Source organism: Scyliorhinus torazame, chromosome 10 (genome assembly GCF_047496885.1).
Source record: "Scyliorhinus torazame isolate Kashiwa2021f chromosome 10, sScyTor2.1, whole genome shotgun sequence".
Lineage (NCBI taxonomy): Eukaryota > Metazoa > Chordata > Chondrichthyes > Carcharhiniformes > Scyliorhinidae > Scyliorhinus > Scyliorhinus torazame.
Window position 1 is genome coordinate 225,240,049 of NC_092716.1, and position 16,840 is coordinate 225,256,888.

At 46.7% G+C, this 16,840-nt stretch overlaps 1 protein-coding gene across 6 annotated transcripts in view; it reads right to left on the reverse strand.

The window, feature by feature from the left end:
* The window catches only part of dennd2b (DENN domain containing 2B), a 570,638-nt gene that overhangs the window by 434,473 nt on the left and 119,325 nt on the right, over window positions 1–16,840 (reverse strand). For 2 of the 6 annotated variants that reach the window (XM_072466475.1, XM_072466471.1), the window contains one exon: window positions 16,468–16,616. The exons of 2 other annotated variants lie outside the window; for them this stretch is intronic. The gene's annotated coding sequence lies outside the window, so the exon portion shown is untranslated. Of the gene's footprint in view, window positions 1–15,909; window positions 16,077–16,467; window positions 16,617–16,840 lie in introns of those variants that run through there. 2 more of the 6 variants (XM_072466470.1, XM_072466476.1) reach the window with 2 other exon arrangements.

Consider the following 16,840-nt stretch of genomic DNA (forward strand, 5'->3'; position numbering starts at 1 on the left):
GTTAAGATGTAACTTAATTGAGGCATACAAGATGATCAGAGGATTAGATAGGGTGGACAGTGAGAGCCTTTTTCCTCGGATGGTGATGTCGAGCATGAGGGGACATAGCTTTAAATTGAGGGGTGATAGATAAAGGACAGATGTCAGAGGTAGGTTCTTTACTCTGAGAATAGCAAGGGCGTGGAATGCCCTGCCTGTAACAGTAGTGGACTCACCAAAATTAAGGGCATTTAAATGGTCATTGGATAAAAATATGGATGATAAGGGAATAGTGTAGATGGGCTTTAGAGTGGTTTCAAAGGTCGGTGCAACATCGAGGGCCGAAGGGCCTGTACTGCGCAGTAATGTTCTATGTTCTATGTAGACAGGTGTGGGAGGTGCTCGGGGAGCCCAGCAAATCACACCCACATGTTCTGGGCGTGCCCAGCGCTGGATGGGTTCTGGAAGGGTATTGCGAGGACTAAGGTGTCTAAGGTGGTGAACACCCGGGTTAAGCCGAGCTGGGGGTTAGCACTATTTGAGGTATCGGAAGAGCCGGGAGTGCAGGAGGCGAAAGAGGCCGGTATTCTGGCCTTTGCGTCCCTGGCAGCCCGGCGGAGGATTCTGCTACAGTGGAAAGATGCGAGGCCCCCCCGAGCGTGGAAACCTGGATCAGCGACATGGCAGGGTTCATTAAATTGGAGAGGGTAAAATTTGCCTTGAGAGGGTCTGTGCAAGGGTTCTTCAGGCGGTGGCAACCGTTCCTAGACTTTCTAGCGGAGCGTTAGGAGGTGGCCAGCAGCAGCAGCTGCCCAGAGAGAGGGGGGGGGGGGGGGGGGGGGGGTGTACTTTGTGTTTTCTACTGTGTTTATTATTGCTTAATGGGGGGTTTGTATATTGGGGGAATTCGAGATGTAGTTGTAAGATGTTTATTTATGTGTTCTTTGTTTTTCTTTTTTCTGTAAGGGGGGGGGGGGGTTTGTTGAAAATATGTAAAAATTTGAATTAAAATATTTCTAAAAAAAAAAAGGACCGTCAGCTGGAGGTGGAGGACCCTCCACCAGGCAACCGCTCATGGCAACACCATGCAACCCATTCACCCACTCCGGGGGCAACCCTTGTCCCTGCACACCTGCCCCACTGACCACCCATAACCTCCACCGATTGCCGAGGCCTCCGGCTGTGCGGCTGAAGGCTTTCGTTAATAGGGAATTGGCAATCGTGGTTAAGTGAGCACTTCACGTATCCCAAATGGATACCTGTGGTGGGCTGACCCTGTACGATGTGGGGGTCATTGCCTAGCATTCCGATCACCTTTAATGCCTGAACACTGGGAGGCAACACCACACAGCAACATCCGAACACCCAGGGGATGGGACACAGCTCCGGGGACATGTCCACGGCCGTAGGATGGGTGGGTGCCACTGGGAGGGGGCGGGTGCCTGCAGAGATGGGCAAAGGGTTCCAAAGTCATTCTGCATTGCGGAAGAAAGTGATGGAAGCATCATACAGGTTGTGCAAAAAGGTGTTTAATGTGTTTCACAATCACCCACTTGACCACTGGTGCCAGCCCCCCCAACCCCCACCCACCCCTTACATACCCCCTCCTCACCCCCTACCTACTCCCCAACCCCCTCCCCCTGTGCCCTTAGTGCTCCTCAACATGCTTGGCCCTCCTAGCTCTACCGCTACGTCTAGGTGTTTCCCCAGGATGCACATCTGTGATGGAGGCAGTCAGCTGCTTGCCTTGTCCCGTGGCCTTCGATGCCTCTGGCAGGACTCTTTTGGGGGCTCTGAGTCCGGAGGGCCACGGCTCACTTGTCGGTGGCACATGTTCAGCCATGCCACCCTGTCCCGTGCACGGACTTCGAGAAGCATCCTCATCAGAAGTGTGGAACTTGGGGGAGCTGGTGGCCACTGTTGCCACTCCATGGGTCGGGTCCGGATTGGCACCCAGCCTCCTTCCACTCATTGCCCATAGGGCCTTGCGGTTCACCATGGGACGGAGGGTCAACTGGTTTGAACCCTGGCTGCCCTTGCATCAACTGGTTCTGCCAGCCCTGCCGTTCGACAATGTCTGCACCATAATGTCAATGCCCTCGGCGATGCTCCTCAGTGATTGGGCCGTGTTCTGCAGAGCCTCGGAAATGCCCACCTGCAACTGGGCCAAGCTCTGCAGCGCCACGGCCATCCCCATCTGAGAGCGGGACATGTCCCGCAGAACCTCACCTAGGTTGGTCTGCCTAGACCCTCAGCCATGGTCGTCACCGACTGCGCGGTGCCTTGGACACCTTCACTCACAGTGCCGACGTAGTGCACCAGGCTCTCCACCACACCATGGTCGCCATCCTAGCAGTGTTGGCCTCGGTGCCATGCATTGCCGGCGACATCTCCTGCACCCGTAGCCTCTGGGACTCCTCCAATCGGCTGTGGATCTGCTGGGGTTGACACTGACATCTCCCCTGAATGTCACAGCTGCTCCCTCGTGTCTCGATTAGCTCAGAGTACCTCTGTACCACAGGCTCAGCATCAGGCTGCGACCCAGCTGGGTCCTGGGATCCAGCAGATCTCTGACTGCTGTCTCGTCTGGGGGTTCCTGCCTCTACCTGATGTCCATCAGCAGCAGTATGATGCTCACCAGATTGTGCCCCCTCGCATGGAGAGTTGGGGGATGGATGCTCTCTTGGGGGGGGGGGGGGGGGGGGGGGGGGCAGGCGTTGGTTCCTACTCACTTGTGCTGCCCGTGTAGGTCGTTGACCTTCTTACGGCACTGGAGTCCATTCCTCCACACCCCGAGCTGACAGCTGCCGCCACCTCATCCCAGGCAGCACTGGCTGCCTTTTGGCTGACTCTCCTGGATCCTCGGGGGGGAACAGGATATCCCTCCTGGCCTCCACTGTGACTAGGAGCCTCCCTAGGTCAGCGTCCCTGAATCTTGGGGCGGTCTCCTCGGTGCCATTTCATAGAATTTACAGTGCAGAAGGAGGCCACTCGGCCCATCGAGTCTGCACCGGCTCCCGGAAAGAGCACCCCACCCAAGCCCACACCACCCCATCCCCATAACCCAGTAACCCCACTCAACCAACACTAAGGGCAACTTTGGACACTACGGGCAATTTAGCATGGCCAATCCACCTAACCTGCACATCTTTGGACTGTGGGAGGAAACCGGAGCACCCGGAGGAAACCCACGCACACACGGGGAGAACGTGCAGACTCCGCACAGACAGTGACCCAGCCGGGAATCGAACCTGGGACCCTGGAGCTGTGAAGCAATTGCGCTATCCACAAGGCTACCGTGCTGCCATTGTTGGGAGCTGCCTGAGGCTGGTTGAGCAATTGCAGCTTAAGTGCTGCTTGACCTTGTTAGCGGGTAGGGCTGGCGAGCGCAGTCCCGGCGAATCAGCTGGCAAGCCTTGATTTGCGGCGAGAAGCCAGTGAGCCCTTGTTAAGTGGACCAACTAACGTTGAATAGCGTTGCCGGACTCGCTGTGCCGAGCACCGGGAAGCTTGCGGCAATTCCCGTTTGCTACCACACTTAGCACCCTCAGTCCATCCACTGTTAGAACGTAGGCTTCTGCCATTGTCTCCAAGCACAATCACCTTTCACCTCTTCCCAGTCAAATGGTCTGGGACGCCTTTAATTGCTACAATTGAACTACACAGGCTTGCTGTCAGGCAGGCTTCAGAACAGGTAACGTGACCCCTTTCATTTTTATCTTAAATTAAAAGACAGAGTTCCAGTGCATAATAATCTTACAAATCTCATAATTGTAACAGTCGATATTCCAGGATTACTCCACTTTCTCCCTGATTCAGCTTCATAAATTCTCTTGAATGCAAAAGACAGCAGGCACCACTTCGTCTTCTCAGCATTGATCTCATGGTGACAGCAGCACTCCTGTACTTGTGTGAATTTACTCCACAATATACAGTAGCCCTGATCCCTTCCATTGGTGGTAAGAGGGAAAAGGGGCCAATCCAGTTTGGTGCTTTAGTGTAGGAACAGATCTGAAGCTCGACTGTGCTGATTCTTGTCAGCAAATAACGCCACGCCGACCAGACTGCAAATTGCTGCATCTCAGCTTGAAGCACGTGGTAATTAAATAAGGATGACCAAGATATTTTGGCCATCGTGGCTGGGGGTTGGTGCGGTAACAATAGGCTTAATCCTGTGCCCACCAATATCCACTCATGCATGACTTTCCATCAGGGCTCGCCGAGGAGAGATTCGGAATGGGAACATTGGATAATTTTTCTTTCCTTAACCCAGGGAACTGAGGCCAATGTTTGCAACCATTCCTCTACCCTGGCTGACACGAGCTAAATGAGCACTGACCCATGGACTTCCAGATTTGCATAGCTCAGATTAATACTACCGAGGCATAGGGAGAACTCGATGCAATATGTTGACAGTTAAATTTGCACTGCGGTGCTGATGATGTTTGTTGGGTTAGGCAGAAGAATTAATAACTATGAGAAATCTAAAGTGACAACCCAAATTATGATCATTCCAAAGACAATAATGTCACTTCAACATGACTGGTTAGCTGCTTTTCGCAAAAGATTAATGCCAGTGTTCTACAATTTAAGGAGTTCTCCATGAGGCTTTGAATTTTTAGAAATCACAAACGCACTCAGTTAATTTAATTCTTCCTATGAAACCGACCAGCTTTGCGGCCTAACTCTCTGCTGATGTCCTGTTGGAAAAGATAAGAAGGCAGAACTTGAGGGATATAAATTGGTCCGGGAACATTTGACAGGTTCTCTTGCACGTGAGGTCTCTCCAGATGCAAAAAATGCCTAAAAATCCTGAAGAAATTACAGAAACGGCAATTAATGCTATTTCTTCTGGGTTTCCAAAGGTGCTGCAGACAATCAGGAATCCCTGCGGAAATTTATCCTCATGTTTAAATTCAATTACATAAAATTACTTCATGCACCATTTATTTTATACACATTACCACCTTAAAATTGCGCATAATCTTTTACATAGAGATTAAACTGTTGCATTATAGGATTAAAGGTGTAAACAATAGAAACTGCTGCTGTAACATTACAGTAAAGTCAGTGAGGTTGGCAGATAAGTTCATGCGCCTTAAATCTTTCTCATAATATTTGGAGGCAGTGTTTGAATTTTCCTTGTGACCAAATGTCCAGTAAACAAATTAAATTGCACAACAAATAAAAAATTCAAAATCCTCAAATTGGGCAGGCTGGAAGTTACAGAAATATAGATTTTTACACTATTGGAGGCCATTCAACCTGACATTTCTGTGCCGACGACCCAAAGCTAATCACACTTCCTCAAGCTCCCCCCATATCATTCTTTGCATCATCCTTTATTTCAAAAAAATTATTTTTAAAGTTGCAATAGTCTCTTCCTGATCCATTCCCAATGGCAAAGCATTATGGGCGGGATTTTCCGGGGACTAAGTCCCCACGCCAGTGGGAAAACCAGCGCGAACCACTCAAGTGTCAACAGCCCCACGAAAGTGCGGATCTCCACACTTCCGGGGACTAGGTGGATGCCGGATAGGGTGAGCGCCGCTCCAACCGGCGCTGAAGGGACTGCGCGGGTTCGTGCATGCGCCAAAGGACTGGCGTGGTCCCGCGTATGTGTGGAACCGCCAGCGTATATTGGCACATGCGCAAGGGGTTATCTTCTCCGCGCTAGCCATGTCGGAGCCCTACAGGGGCCGGCGCGGAAGGAAAGAGTGCCCTCACAGCACAGGCCCGCCCGCAGATCGGTAGGCCCCGATCGCGGGTCAGGCCACCGTGGGGGGCGCGGGTGGATCTGATCCCGCAGGGGACTGCACCAGCTGACTTACCTGCTAGGTCCTGCCGCCGTGTGGGACCATGTCTAATCCACGCCGGTGGGACTGGCCAAAAACAGACGGCCGCTCGGCCCATCGGGGCCCGGGGGGTTGGCATTATTTGGGGTATCGGACGAGCCGGGAGTGCAGGAGGCGAAAGAGGCCGGTATCCAGGCCTTTGCGTCCCTGGCAGCCCGGCGGAGGATCTTGCTATGATGGAAGGACGCAAAGTCCCCCAGTGTGGAAGCCTGGATAAATGACATAGCAGGGTTCATTAAGCTGGAGAGGATAAAGTTTGCCTTACGGGGGTCTGTGCAGGGGTTCTTCAGGCGGTGGCAACCGTTCCTAGACTATCTCGCGGAGCGTTAGGAGGAGGTCAGCAGCAGCAGCAACCCAAGGGTGGGGGGGGTGTGGGCGTCTTTCGGGGGGGGGGCTTCCCTACGGGTACCTTTGAATGTCATATGGGGGGTTACTGTATATGGGGAAACCCAATGTAAAGGTTTTGTATAATTCTTGACTGTTGTGTTTGTGTTTCTTTCTTTTTGTAATGGGGGGGTGGGGTTGTTAAAAATTTTGGAAAATTTGAATAAACATTTTTTTTTTTTTTTAAATGTAATCAATTGGTGTGGGATCACTTAGCTCTGTCTAACACATGCTGCTAATAGTGTTTGGCATGCAAGTATTCCTGTGTTGTAGCTTCATCAGGTTGACATCTCATTGTTAGGTACGCCCAATCCTGCTCCTGGCATGCCATCTGCATTCTTCATTGAACCAGGGTTGCTCCCTTGGCTTGATGGTAATGGTAGAGCTGGACTACAAGGTTACAGATCAGGGTTGAATACAATTCTGCTGCTGAAATGGCCCACAGCACGTCATTGATGCCCAATTTTAAGTGTGATTTGAAATCTATCCCATTTAGCATGGGTATGGTGCCACACAACACAATGGAGGGTATCCTATATGTGAAGATGACACGATGGGCATTCCTACCAATATTGTCATGAACAGATACCTCTGTGACAGGTTGATTAGCGAGGACAAGTTAAACTATGTTTTTTCCCTCTTGCTGGTTCCCGCGCCACCTGCCGCAGACGCAACCTAGCAGTTATGGCTTCAGGGCTTGGCCAGCTCAGTCAGTGGAGGTGCTACTGAACCACTCTTGGTGATGAACATTGAAGTTCTCCGCCAAGAATACACTCTGTGCCCCTGATGCCCTCAGTACCTCTTCCAACCAGTGTTCAACATGGAATGAGCTGATCCATAAGCTGAGGGGTGGCAGTGGATGGTAACCAGCAGAAGATTTTCTTGTCCGTGTTTGACCGGAGGACTCCCAAGGCAACTCCCTCCTGACTGTATATGACTATGCTGCTACCTTTGGCAGCTCTGTCCTGCCGGTGGGTCAGGATATACCCAGGAATGGTGATGGTGGTGGCTGGAAGACTGTCTGGAAGGTATGATTCAGTATGGTTTGATTTAGTGACTGAAAATATCAGGATGTTGCTTTCCCTCCCAATTTTGACAAAAGTCGCCAGATGTTGTGAGGAGGTCACAGCAGAAATCACCGTACATCTTTCTTGCTTCTGGTGTCTATAGGTTAATGCTGAGTAGGTCATGGTTTTATACTTATTCAAATTATCTGAAGCCTTTTGATTCAACCGAGTGCTTGGTCATTTCAGAGTGCTTTTAATAATCAACCAGATTGCTGTGGGTCTGGAGTCACATGTATTCTTCGGAACCTTGTATTCCCCTTCTCATAAACTTACTACATTCAGCATCATTTATTTTTCTGGATGCATCATTTTAATTTTATCACAGGTCTCCCTTTGAGTTTCAGTGTAGTTTTAATCAACTATCCTCTGCAATTTTGTTCTTTAGTGCACCCCCCTTTTTGCCATACATGCATATATTATTTTATAATCTGTCCATCTTATAGTTGAATATTTCAGTTGGACTGTTTTTGCCCATAATTTGAACCTGATCTCTTTTTATTTCATTGAGATTTTTCCATTTCCAATGGCAGCTTCACAGTCGTTTCTCCCCTTTATTTCCTAGGTCCAAATAAAATATTGCTTCTTTCTTTTTTGGACTCAAAGCATTTGATCAAGGAAACAGTGCTGAATGCATCTGAAATAGCATTTGCTCGCTCCATATGTACCTTGCTCCAGTCTATCTGGGATAGTTAAAATCCCCTGGTCTTCTTGCATATCCCTCTGAACTGTCTGCAAATCCCTCTTCCATCTCATCTCCACTATCCGGTGATTAAAAAGTAAATACTTTCCTTCCAGTTTCTTAATGCTATCCTGATGGATTTTAATGCAACACAATGCGCAAGCTTTTCCTTCAAGCAGCGCGTCGAAATCCTTCACTAACACTGTCCCTTTCCCACATCCCCATCTGCCCTGAACTTGTTAGAACCAAGAGCCGTATGTGTCCTGTTCAAATCTCATCTTTGTTACAACTACCACATCATATCCTTCCATAATCCTTCAAGTCTTCAACTTTATTTTGAATGCTTAATTCCACTTAATTCCAATTTCTTCCCTGGGATTTGCATTTAATTTTTTCATATCCCTCATGACAACGTCAGTGTTTTTAAATCTCTGACTACCTCGAAGTGTCTGCTCCTAACATTTTCTCGCAATTAACATCAGTCGAGTCTTCAACTTGGATGATAACTTGTGGTCGTTCTTCCCCCTGGACTATAGAAACTGGAAATGGAAGCACGGTTTTCAATTGGTTTCAAAGTGCTGGATATACATGAATTTTGGAGTATTTTAACGGTAGATCATTACATAAAACCAAAAGTGTAAAAAAGAAACTTGCTTTTGGAACTTCCCAAACTAGTAATTAATTTTAAAGGAGCGTGGTTGACAGAAAACTCCCTCTGCCTCCATTCTTGATGTTACAAATTAGCCCTTCCCCGCACTGCATGATCCTATGAGGTAAAATAGAAACACATCTCAAACAATTAATCGGGATTGCTCATAGCATCATTTTAGATCAACTCAGAAAAAAAGAGAAATTTGGGTCAATTCAGATTTGACCCATTCATCCCTTTAAAGAAAAGGCCATTGAGCAGAGGGGCCATAGATTCTTGACATAGTATTGCACTCACTCCTGTGCATGTTCAGTAACGCATTGTGTGAGAAAGAATTTAGCTTGAATTATTGTCGATGTTTAAAGGAGTACTGTTTTCATAAGGCGCTCAAAAAAACTGCTCTTTAAATTGGGGACAGTTAGGCTCAGAAGCGAGGTGCCTTTTTCTTTTTACAATAACTTCATCTGCAGAATTCCCACGGCTACTGCCACACACAATACAGGACAGGGTGCTCTCGGGGGACTGGGGAAGATCTCGGAAACATACCAGGTGATGCAGGAGGAGGAGGAGAAGGCCTCGGTGGTGGAGTTGAAAGGTAAGTGGGAGGAGGAGTTGGGAGAGGATATCGAGGAGGGGACATGGGCAGATGCCCTAGGGAGGGTGAACTCTTCCTCTTTGTGCGCGAGGCTCAGCCTCATACAGTTTAAGGTGCTGCAAAGGCACACATGACCGGGACAAGGATGAGCCGGTTCTTTGGGGGTGAGGACAGGTGTGTTGCGTGCTCAGGGAGCCCATCAAGTCACACCCATATGTTCTGGGCATGCCCAGCGCTGGAGGAATTTTGGGAGGGCGTAGCGTGGATGGTGTCGAGGGTGGTAGGATCCAGGGTCAAACCGGGCTGGGGGCTCGCAATATTTGGGGTGGCAGAGGAGCCGGGAGTTCAGGAGGCGAAAGAGGCCGGAATTCTGGCCTTTGCGTCCCTGGTAGCCCGGTGAAGGATTCAACTTCAGTGGAAAGATGCGAGGCCCCCAAGCGTGGAATCCTGGATCAGCGATATGGCAGGGTTCATTAAATTGGAGAGGGTGAAAATTCACCTTGAGAGGGTCGGTACAAGGGTTCTTTAGGCGGTGGCAACTGTTCTTAGACTTTCTGGCAGAACGATAGACATTGGTCATGGCAGCAGCAGCTCGGGGGGGGGGGTTTACTTTATTTTTGTTTATGTTATTTACACTGGAGGGCCTGAGGGGGTGTATACACCTGTTGTGTTAAGTCGGGGTGTTAATGTTAATTTATTATTTATGTATGGGTTTGGGGGGTTGCTTTTTTTTTTTTAAGATTGTGTTTTGTACTTAACCCTGTAGGGTTCTTTTTTCTTTCTCATTTTGTTATTGATATTTTATGAAAACCTTTAATAAAAATTTTTTTTTTTTTTTTTTTTAAATAACTTCATCTGCATTTTACTTCTAGACAAAACAAAAATATGTTCGAGAAGCATTGAAAACAAATCTGCCAAACAATGTTTTTCACCATAAAGATGGTGCCCTTTAACGGTTTGCTCAAATTTAACCTTGCATGGAACCGGAGGAAAAGTTGATACACAGCCTTGGTAGGTGGGAATGCATTTACTTAGTGGAAAGATCTGTAAGTGAATCTGTAGCAGATTGGAGAGTGTAGAACACTGGGCATGGCCAGATTTTCTTATTCAGGGCCGTATGATTCAAATGTGCTAAGGAAATAAGGGAAATGTGCAGCTTATTTATGAATTATTTACTGGCTAGATCTCGAAAACAGGAGGGTAAATCTGTGACTTTGAAAAGACTATCAGCTGAGAGGCAGAGCTTTAATAAATCCAAAATCAATCATTAAATAAATCTGAACTTTTGACCAAATTCAAACACAGTGGGAATGGGGAGATATTAACCTGGAGCAGGTTTTGCACAGGTGGAGTCAAGGTCAGGCAGCCCTCCTCCCACTCTCCCATCAAATCTCTTTGAACTCCAGTGTCTGCTCTCCATGCTGCCACAGGGTTGCACAGTTCAGGTAGTGGTGGGGGAAAGCAGGTGGTAAAGTCTTGAAGGGGATTTTAACTGTACACCATCCTATTCCAACTGGGCAGGGTGGGTTAAAATTACTATCATGTTCTGACTAATGTGTGGCCTAAACTGCTTAACCTCTTTAAGCGCAAGTACAAAAGTGAAATAGATAAGATTTTAGAAAAATATGCCAGTTGCTTCTTAGTTTGCTTCTTGTTCCCACTTAGTTTTGTAGTCAATAAGTCAGAAATTAGCTGTGTATTTCCCCTATTCCCTTAGCCCATCTACAACATTCCTCTATTCCCTTAGCACATCTACAAAAACTGGGCATGGCCAGTATTGTCCAATTACCTGTCTTGCTTCCCTCTTCCTCTTGTGAATATTATAGGAAGTAAAATGCTTGTCTCTTCAAGTATATAATTTGCTAAAGATTTATCCAAGCTCATCATAAAATTCCCCCACATACAGCCTAAAAATTGTTTCTACCCAACCCAACAGCACGGAAGTGATAGAACAAAGGCCCTTTCAATCTTAATCTTGGAGACACCCAACATCATGAGTACTTTTCTACATCAATAATAGATCTTAATTATTTTTCTATTCGAGGCATTTTTCTCTTCATAGTCTGAATATTCTGTCATCGTTCTACCAGATCTGGAAAGGTTCCCATGGTGGATCAAAATCTATCTGTAACTACTCCAAAGCATCTGACTGAATTTACCCGAGCGCAAAATTGACATCTCCTGGAGGTATCAAATAAGACGGGACCTGGAACCATTGTGGCATTTTCAAAATGAAGCACTGATTTGTCAGCAGGAATGATCACCAATTTGGTTAAATCGATTTCCCCACATATACTTCAGCTTTCCTCTCATTGCAAATTAAGTGATTCTGACATACCTAACCAGTAAAGAAAGAAATTACTTATTATTTCGGGCCTTTCAATTCTACTTATGTTCCACAGCCTTTGGCTTACTTTTCAAGTACACTCACTGGGCCGAATCAGTGGCCATCTTTTAAAATGCCTGGGCAACACTTAATTAGGTGGGCCATCCCTGAAAGAGGTGACACAGTACCTCCATTAGCTACCGCCCCAAGGTTGAAAAGAGGCTGTATTAATCACAGACTGTGGCCAGGGAGAGGGACAAAAGAACTGAATTCTAGAGGTAAGAGTGATTGTTCTTGACATTGCGTCATTTCACCGCGTGTAACATCAAGGAACCTCAACAAAATTGAAACCAATGGGGATCAGGAGGTAAACTCTCCAACAGTTGAAGGCAGACCCAGCATAAAGGAAGATGAAATTTAAATCGCTTATCGTCACAAGTAGGCTTCAAATGAAGTTACTGTGAAAAGTCCCTAGTCGCCACATTCTGGTGCCTGTTCGGGGAGGCTGTTACGGGAATTGAACCGTGCTGCTGGCCTGCCTCGGTCTGCTTTCAAAGCCAGCGATTTAGCCCTGTGCTAAACAGTCATGGTTGTGGTTGTCTGAGGTCAATTGTCTCAGACCCAGGACAACACAGTTTTGTCCTATGCCAGCCATCTCTAACAACTTCATTAACAAGATGTGCAGGTTAGGTGGACTGGTCATGCTAAATTGCTCCCTAGTGTCCAAAGATGTGCAGATTAGGTGGGGTTATGGGGAGTGTGCCTAGGTAGGGTTCTCTTTCAGCGGGATGGTGCAGACTCGATGGGCCAAATGGCCTCCTTCTGCACTGTAGGGATTCTACGGAATCTTCCGTCCATCAAAATGTTAGAAGTGGGATGTTCCCTGATGATTGCAGTATCATTCATAACTCCTCAGACACCAAAACAATCTGTGCCCACATGCAGCAGTTGCTTGGGCTGATAAGTGACAAGTCCATTATTGCCACAAACATGTCAAGCAGTGACCATCTCCAACTAGAGAGAATCTAACCCTCTTGATGTTCAACAGCATTACCATCACTGGATCCCCATATTTGGAAAACCCACTGATATGGAACTGTACTACATTAACAATATAAATACTGTGGAGTAGTTTAGAGGCATGGAATTCTGTGGCGTGTAACTCATCTCCCAACTCCCCAGAGTCTGATGACCATCTGGACTGCAGTGGTTCAAGGCCGAGTCTCACCACCAACTTCTCAAAGGTAATTAGGGATAGGAACAACTATTGGCCTAACTAGCAACACCCACATCCTGTCAAAGAATAAAAACCTCCATGGCACATATCAGATTTGTGATGGGATACCCTCCATTTGCTTAGATGAGTGCAATTCGAAAAATACGAAAGAAGCTCAACACATTCGAGGACAAAGCAGCCTTTCCGACCAGTGGCCCTGACCTCTATCATTGTGAAGTGCTTCAAGACTGAGGTTAATCATGATAGTCATGAGACACATCAACTCCATCCTTCCAGATTGTCTTGATCCACTGCAATTCACCGACCACCACAACCAGTCCACAGCTGACGCCATCTCCCTGCCCCTATACTCATCCCTGGAGCATCCCGCCAACAAGGACTCCTACGTCAGACTCCTATTTATTGAGTACAGCTCTGCCTTCAACACCATAATCCCAGCCAAGCTCATATCCAAACTGCAAAACCTAGTACACGGCTCCACCCTCTGCATCTGAATCCTCCACTTTCAGACCCGTAGACCACAATCAGTAAGGATAAACACTGACACCTCCTCCACAATAGTCCTCAATACCGGGGCCCCACAAGGCTGCGTACTTAGACCCCACTATATTTCTTGCACACACACGACTGTATGGCAGAATTTGGCTCCAACTCCATCTACAAATTTGCTGATGACACGACCTTAGTGGGTCGGATCTCAAACAATGATAAGTCAGAGTACAGGAGGGAGATAGAGAACTTAGTGGCATGGTGTAATGACAGTAATCTCTCCCTCAATGTCAGCAAAACTAAGGAGCTGGCCATCAACTTCAGGAAGCGATGTGTTGTCCACGTCCCTGTCTGCATCAATGGTGCCAAGGTGGAAAAGGTTGGCAGCTTCAAATTCCTAGGTGTAAACAATCTGTCCTGGTCCACCCATGTAGACGCTACGACCAAGAAAGCACAACAGTGCCTATACTTCCTCAGGAAATTTGGCATGTCCACAATGACGCTTACCAATTTTTATAGATGCACCATAGAAAGCATCCTATATGGGTGCATCACAGCCTGGTATGGTAACTGCTTGGCCCAAGACTATAAGAAACTACAGAGCGTCGTGAACACAGCCCAGTCCATCACATGAATCTGCTTCCCATTTATTGACTCTGTCTGCTCCTCTCGCTGCCTTGGGAAAGCGGACAGCATAATCAAAAACCCCTCCCACCCGGGTTATTCTCTCTTCCATCGGGCAGAGGGTACAAATGTTTGAGAACAGGCATTAATAGATTCAAAACCAGCTTCTTTCCTGCAGTTACCAGACTCCTGAATGGCCCTCTTATGTACTGAACTGATCTCATGGACTGAACTGATCTTTCTACACATCTTCTCTACAGTTGCAGCACTATATATCGTATGCTTCACCTGATGTCTATGTCCATGTATTTACATCGTCTATTTATCGTATGTCCTATGTTTTTCATGTATGGAGCGATCTGCCTGGACTGAACACAGAACAATACTTTTCACTGTACCTCGGTACACGTGACAATAAATCTAAATTTAAATCTTGATCAACACCCTATTCACCACCTTAAACATTCACTCCCTCCACCAATGACGCACAATGGCAGCAGTGTGTACCATCTACAAGATGCACTGCAGCAGCTTGCCAAGGCTCCTTTGACAACACCTTCAGAACTCATAACCTCTGCCAGCTCGAAGGGCAAGGGTGGCAGGCACAAGGGAACACCACCACCTGCAAGTTCCCCTCCAAGCCACAGACCTTCCTGATTTGGAAATATATCACCGCTCCTTTACTGTTGCTGGGTCAAAATCCTGGACTATGCTCCCGAGCAGTGGGTATGCCAATACCACTTGGACTGCAGGGGTTCAAGGAGGTGGCTCGCGGCCATTTTCTCAAGGGTGACAAATGCTGGCCTTGAATAATTTTTTTTAAATGACAGCCAATTTTCACACATGGACTAAATATAACTCGATAATTGAAGATGATGAGATACCCTCACTTTAAAATCTGGACTGAGTCATTAATGCAGAGTTTAATAATACACACCTGTCAAGCAGGTGCCCACTCTCTCTCGGAACGTTTTGATTAATTTAATGATAAGTCAAACAAAAGGACTAAGATGGAAAACCTGATGCAAGGCAGACATTTCCTGTTTCAAAAATAGAATTATCTTTAGTCAGCAAAAACAAATTTGAAATGGCATAAAAAGCATCTTATAACAAACAGCCTTCTTGAGCCTGAAATCTAACACCAGTTTGTTGTCAAGTGAATTGGTCAAGAGCTGGCACTTTTCCTCACGATAACACACAAAAGTGAGTAAAGAAACAGGAAGCTCAGAAGGCCAGGCAAAAGGACCTCCTCCATCCCCATCCTTCCATGGGGGAGTGGAACCTGCTGCACGCCTGCAGCTGAGGTAGAACTGCCTCCACAGCCTTGGCTGCATTTTCTTTCAATTAGTTCCAGGTGTTCTACAAGATCCAGGGAACAGTGAAGGCCGACAGCAGCATCTCCCACTCACAACACAAAACAACAGCAAACCAATCACAACCACACTTCACTGTTGGGCCGCAGACAAAGGCACACTGTATAGAAAGCGACGGAGTGGCCCTGTTTTCCCTAGCTCAGGGATACAGAGAAGGAAAATGGTTTGAGAATATCAATGAAGTGAGCAATAATCCACATGCAAATGGAACGTTGGAGAGAAAGCAGCAAACCAAGGCTGTCCTTTGACACTTTCTTCAATCAAAAGATTCAGAGGTCAGACAGAGCTAAACTTAAAAATTACAGCAACAATATCAAGACATTTAAAACTGCAGAGAATTACAACCTTTTAGAATAACTTTTAAATAAAGCCAAGCACAATATAATCACAATTTGATCGGAAAACACTTTTAAAAACTCTTATAAAAGCTGGCCCTGCAGTAAATAACCATATATGGTTACTTTAGTTAATATTTCATTTTTCTCAATATTTGTCTAATAGAATCCAACTGTTCGTTTCAGCATGACATCACCTCACAGCATTGGATATGCCGGCATGCTGATGAAAAGGGGGGCCTCCAGAATGCTGAAAATCAGCTTCCACCAACATGCCATACATAGCCCTGAAGCAAACAGAGTTCTCCTATTATTACCTGCAAGTCGCAGCGCATTCCTCTCCCCTCCATTCCGGTTTGGATTTCCCAGACAAGCCTCCCTATTAGTTGGACTGCTGCTAACAGTAGTTTGGACTCGGATACCCACCGGAGGTTCCCACAACTCACTCACATGACTTTAACAGCACACTTTCAGCTGAAACGATTGCAGAATGCTGACAGGCTGGGCTAGTCACCATGGCAACTGTTGTCCCTGCTTGCAGTTCTGGGAAGGTTCCATGAAACAGCATATGCCTTTTGATTAAAAAAGTTTTGCAAGAACTGTGCTCCACCTCCCTCTCGGAAGCAGCACGGGCGAATGAGTTTACAGACCAATCTCTCTCCTCAAAGCATGGAAGCGGCACATCTCAAGACATCGCATTAATCTGTTGCTGCGTGTAAATGGGGGCAATAAAGCATTACCAACATTCTGTTCTTAAGAGGGTGAAGAATATCTCCTCTCCTCGGCTATCTTTTCTCTGATTAGCGTTAACATGCAGGCTTTTCCTGAGTGTAATAGGATCAGATGAATAATGCTATTGTGTTGCAAGTACTCACAAGCATGCCCAGCTATCCACCCAAAACTTGTTCAATGCGTTCCTTTCTTTGCCTTCGTGGAAGTTTTGATGGTTACGAGTTTGGTTCCAGGCATTTTCGTCTCATTATTAAAGTTCCTCTGATAACCCATTCATGTGCTCCCTTGTTTCCTTTGGGGTGAAGGATGACAGCATGAGCAATGTAACACTTTTTTCTTTGCACCTAAGGTTAACCTGCCCAGGTCAGATACAATAAAGGACAAATTACATCAGCTGTTTATTTCTCTGATTCTAAATCCGTTGTGGTGAATGTATTCACCATAATATAAGTTGTCTGTATCGTACTGTGGCCTATGGCCAGGAAATGGTAATATGATCTCCTTCCATGTATTGTA